This window comes from Zalophus californianus, chromosome 8 (genome assembly GCF_009762305.2).
Source record: "Zalophus californianus isolate mZalCal1 chromosome 8, mZalCal1.pri.v2, whole genome shotgun sequence".
Lineage (NCBI taxonomy): Eukaryota > Metazoa > Chordata > Mammalia > Carnivora > Otariidae > Zalophus > Zalophus californianus.
The window spans coordinates 118,732,293-118,738,292 of record NC_045602.1 but is presented as its reverse complement, the minus strand read 5'-3'; positions in this window follow the sequence as shown (position 1 = coordinate 118,738,292).

The following is a 6,000-nucleotide window of genomic DNA, read 5'->3' as shown; positions in this document are numbered from 1 at the left end:
TCATTTTGAAAGAGGAAACTGAGGCTCAGAGACAGGGAAGGTCTCCCCAGGTCAGAGTGAGTGAGAGCAGAGAGCAGAAGCCAGGCCTCTGGTGTGACCCTACACCTGCCGTTCTCCATCTGTCATGGAAGCCCCACTTGCCTTCTATCACCACCTAAACTCAACACTGGTGCTTCACGAGTGCCGACCCCTCACATCCAACAGCCCTAAGCCCTTGGCACAAAGACTCTGGAAGGCACTGGCAAAGCCTCCTCTCTGGTAAATTCTTTTCTTAGCTTTGGAACTCCTTCAAGATGCACAACCAGTCCCGAGGATAGCCATTTCACCCCGAATGAACCGCAAGCCCTACTTTTGAAGATTCTCCTTCTGGGTTCCTTCCAGGAACCCGAGACCATTTGAACTATGAGGGACCTGAGATGTTCTGGGCCAATTCCAGAAGGGGAAAATGAGACCAGAGAAGGCCCAAGACTTTCCCAAGGTCACACAGGGCAGCAGCAGCAGGGCTGGGACCAGTACTCGGGCCTCCTCACTCTCAGACCAGCGCTCCTGTCTCCACAGCGGGATCAACCTGAAGGCACCGGCAGGCTCTGACCTCACACCTACAGACGCCTCTTAGAACAAAGATTCTTTCTCGGCCTGCGGTCGGCCCTGCAGACTCCTATCACCGCTCTGTAGCAAGAATAGCTCTCTATTCGCAAAAGTGGCAAACACACTGGCATTCTAAAACAAACCAACATTCTAAAACAAAATGATATTGCAAACAAACTGGTATGGCAAAAACGAAACACACTGGCATTAAAAAAAAAAATCTCCAACTGTTATTCAAATGAATTGCCATCATTTAAAAATGGAGAGATTTTTACAGACAAATCCAGGTTTCCACCTTCTCTTAGAAAAACCAGACAATCTGGCCATCGTGGTGGCACTGCCTCTCAGCCTGCTGACACCCGGCCCTGCTGCCTAGAGGTGATCACACACGTCCCTGTCCACGGCTGGCCACACTTTTTCCCTTCCACTGCCCTTCCAGGGCTTGAATGCATTCAAGTTTACCGCCTTTCTTCTGCTGGGTTCGAGAACCCCCTCTGTGAGCATGGCCCACATAAGTGGTCACATAGGCACTGTTTGATGCCTCCGGGGACAGAGGGGTCACTACCAGTCTGTTGCACGGCTCATCGGAAAGCCCTAGTGGGAGCGAGAGCTTGACTTGAACCATGGCTTATTTGAATCCATGTTTAACAGGTCATGCTATAATTTAATACCAGAGCCTAATAAACTTTTAAGTGCTCACGACCAGGATTCTCCGTGCTTGTTTTGGTGGAGGCACATACGAAAGCCATGCTTCGGAATGACTTCATAGACTTCCAGGCCATTGAAATGAAGTCCAGATGCCACTGGATTATGGACAAACGTGGGGCCAGGTCTAAATGTCCCTTTTGAAATTTCAAGGGCAGCCACTGGCAATATCAAAAGAGGGTTTGAAGATCCATCTTTGGGTTCTTGAGCAATGACAGCTCTCAGACAAAGTGCCTTTCCATGACCTTGCCAGGAGCTGAAACTACCACCCCCATGTTTCATAATCCATGGAGGAGGGGGGCTTCTTACAGCAATGTCAGGCCACTGAGCACTTCATTAGGAGGTAGCCCAGGGAATCTGGGCAGATGCTCTTTATAGAGTCCTTGGCAAGCTTCAAATTTTGGAACTTTAGAATAGCACACTTATCAGTAGTCAAATCTCAAAGCCAACAGAAATACTAGAGTCTGGGACTATTAGATCCGGAAGGGGCCGTGTATGTCTCATCTCCAACGACTCTTTACCTTCATTGAGAAGCTCCCGACAGAACCCCAGACAAGAAGGGTCAGCCAGCCTTGGCGGGACAACCAGTCTTCCTGATGATGGGTCAGAGGTTCTCTTCACTGAAACGTCCATCTCTTGTCGCCGGTTTTATCCTCAAAGTAAGAACCATTTTTATGCCTGTATTTATCTACAGTCCCTTGAGGACCACCACGCTTGCCCTCCCCGCCCCGTCTGCAAGCTAAATCGTCCTAGGTCATCCACTCCTCCCTGGGAGGTTGAGGCCTGCCCCGCCCTCCTGCAGTTGACCAGCGTCCCCCCTTGGCATCTTTTCACAACAGCTGGGGCTTTAAGAGGGTGCAGTTCTTGCTCTAGGACCTCCAGAAAGAAGAAATGCTGAGTCCAGCTGTGCCACATCCCAGCCTCGCAGGCCCAGAGTTTGTACAGACTGTTTCATATCAGCACACAGCTTTTATTTATTTAACACATACTCATCTCGCTTGGCTGACTTTTGCAATATCAATTAATTAAACCGCCATAAACATCTGACATAGAGTCTATTATCGTCCAGAGGATACAGATGATGAAATCAAGATATCAAGATGCAGGGAAGTGAAGTCACTCGGTCAGGATGCCAGTGAGGTGAGGAGACGGCCTCGAACTCAGAGCACTGGAGCCGGGAGCTGGTGAGCACGGCTATTCCGTGCTGCCTTCCTTCCATGGGGCTGTCATGTTGAACATGGAGATGAAGGCCTCTGGGGAGAACTGCAAATACCGTCTTCCTGTTAAGTCAGACTCAGCCCGAGATGTGAAGTGACTTGTCTCAAGTCACTCCGTTCTGCAGTGATGAAGTTGGGGTTTCAACCAGGTTCCAAAGTCAGGGCTCCTTGCTCCAGCCTAGAGCACGCTGAGTGGACTAATCAGGTTTAGCTGAAGTGGAATTCTCCAAGGTAACAATCCCACAAGGAACCTGTCGAGGAAAGTGAAATGCATTCTAACCTGGCTTCAAGTCCACATACATCTCCGAGAGGCCACAGTAACCCAGTGAGCCCCTGGGCCAGGGACAGGAGGAATACCCAACATAGGCAACTGATATTTTGAAAGAGTACATTTTAGGAACTACATGGATACCTCATTAATTCATAACCCAACAATCTGGAAAGTCATCACGCTCCATGCTGGGCTCACGCGCACATTACATCAATCCAGAGATGGCATAAAGAACCCTCATAGCCGGTGCTGGGCAGGTCACCTTGTCTGGAAGAATCTTTCCCCTTCCAGTGGGCTTGATGTATACTTGTTTGTTCTGCATAAGCATGCGCATCATATGGCAGGCACCTGGCTGCTATCTGCTCCCAGTGGGAGGGAACAGGGTCCTCGGCCTGCAGCACAGAGGGGTACATATAGACCGTCCCTGTTTTGGCTGCGGGATGAGAACCTTGGGCCGTGAGGGACTGATGCTCACTATTGTCTTACACTGTTGCTTTGTTGTATGTTATAAACCCCAAATACATTATTATCTCTGTCGCAACAATTCTCTTTTAAAGGTATTTAAATAAAAAGAAAACATGATATACTTCCCCATGCAGTTTTCAGTGTTCTGCCCTCCTTTCTGGAGATCCAGATTTCCATCGGATATCATTTGTCTTCTGTCTGACGTTGCCGAGGTCTAGTGGTGGTGAATTCTTTCAGGTTTTGTTGCACTGAAAACATTTTTATTTTGCTTTTATTTTTATTTATTTATTGTTTACTTATTTTCAAAGACGTTTTTGCTAGGTTGACAGATCTCCCCCCACACCCCTTTAACACCTGTGGGATATCATGGGTGTTCTCTTCTGGCTCTTGCAGAGTCTGAGGATAAGTTGCTGTCACTCTGATCTTCGTTACTCTGTGTGTTTCCTTTTTTTTAATCACTGGCCCAGCACCTTGACTATGATGTGTGTTAGCCCGTGCAGCTTCTTCACGGTTGTTTTTCTTGAGGTGCTGAGCTTCTTGGATCAATGGCTTTATAATTTTCATCATAGTTGGGGAATGGCCCTTATTCCTTCAGATATGTTTTCTCTTCCCTCTTTCCTTTCCTTCTGATACATATTTTTGGCAGTCGGTGTTGTCCCACAGGCCGCTCTGTTTCTTTCTTTTCTGGTATTTCCTCTCTGTGCTTCATTCTGAATAATTTCCATTTCTGTGCCTTTAATTTCACTCACACTTTTCTTCTGCAGTGTCCAATCTGTGGTTAATCCCACCCTGCTTAGTTTAGTTTCAAATACTGCATTTTCATCTCTGGAAATTTGACTTGGATTTTAAAAAAATATATGTCCTATGTCTTTCCTCATTATGTTCATATTCTCCTTTATATCCTTGAGCATTTATCATGTCAACAACAGCTGTTTCAGATCTTTGTCAACCAATTCCATCATCTGTGCCATTCTGGATCTATTGGTTTATTTTTCTTCTGACTCCGATCGTATTTTTACTGCTTCTATGCATGTGTGATTTTTTTTTTTTTTTTTTGGATGCCAAAGAATAAATTTCACACTGTTGATTGCTAGGTTTTGTTGTATTTCTTTAAACAGAGCTGGACTTTGTTTTGCCAAGCAGTTCAGTTACAGACCAGCTTGAGGCTTACTATCAAGCTTTATTTATGGCTGGCTGAAAGCAGCCCTTTCCTCTAGTACAAATTTAGTCCAACTACAAAGGCATGGCCTTTCTGAGGACTCTGTCCAATGCTCTGTGTTATGATGAGGGCTCTCTGCTCTGGTTAGCAGAAACTTCCAGCTATTACCAGACCCTTGTGAGTGATGGGCACTGTCGGGGCCATTGCTTTCCGTTTGTTCTTCCCTTGGTCACACCGACTTTCATCCCACTCATCCTGCTCAGAACTCACCTAAGGGGTCAAGGGAGCCCTCTGCGGATTTTCGGAGTGCAGTCTCTGTGTAGCTACCTCCTGTTACTTCTCCCCGCAAATTCCAGCCACCGCAACCTTCCTGAACTCTGATGTCTGCCTCCTCAATTCAGTGATATGGGCTGTCTGTGGCTCCCAGCAAATTGGGAACACCCTCAGTCAGTAAGATGGGGCAATCACCTCTCCTTATGTTTCCCTTCTCTCGGGAACTCACAGTTCTGTGCTTCCTGATGTCCAATGTCTGAAAACATTTGTTTTACATATTTGAATGTTTTTCCAGTAGTTTATGGTGGAGGGCAATTCCCATAGCACTTACTCCTTCATAGGTGGAACTGAAAATCTCTTACCCTAGTTGTTTTCATTTGGGGTTCAATTTCAAAATATCATTTAACTAATAGATGGTGACTTCACTGAAGGTTGCTAGAGACGTTTAAGAAAATTGTGTTTGGAGTTAATTCATGAATATTCTTGAGTTTTACAACTCTATCAGGAAGCCAGGCTCTGTCAAGATTTTATGAAAAGCTGAGCTGGCAAGAGATCTTCAAGGTTATTGATCAAGATACAGCCCATTACTTAAGTTAACTCAAAATGGATCGAAGACCTATATATAAGAGCTAAAAGTATAAAATTCCAGAAGGAACTATAGCAGTAATTCTTCATGACCTTAGATTTAGCAATGTTTACTTAGATATGACATCAAAAGCACAAGATGCAAAAGAAAAGATAATGGAATGCATCAAAACTACAAACTTATGTATATTAAAGGACTCTACTCAGACAGTGGAAAGACACCTACAAGATGGGAGAAAAAAATTGGAATCATGTACCTGATAAGGGTCTAATGTCTAGAGTATATAAAGAACTCTTAGAACCCAACAACAGAGACAACCCAATTCAAAAATGGGCAAAAGGGGCACCTGGGTGACTCAGTCGGTTAAGCATCTGCCTTCAGCTTAGGTCATGATCTCAGGGATCCTGGGATTGAGCCCCGAGTCAGGGCTGCCTGCTCAGCAGGGAGTCTGCTTGTCTCTCTGCCCCTCCCCCTGCATGTGCTCACTCTCTCTCTCTCTCTCTCTCAAATATATAAAATCTTTTTTAAAAAGTGGGCAAAGGACTTGAATAGACACTTCTCCAAAGAAGGCAACAAGCACATAGAAAGATGCTCACTGCCATTAGCCAGTAGGAAAATGCAAATCACCTCATACCCACCAGGATGGCTACTATTATGGGTTGAATTGTGTCCCCTCCTAAAAAAGAGAGGTTAAAAGCCTAAGTCCCAGTATCTGTGACTCTGACCTTATTTAAAA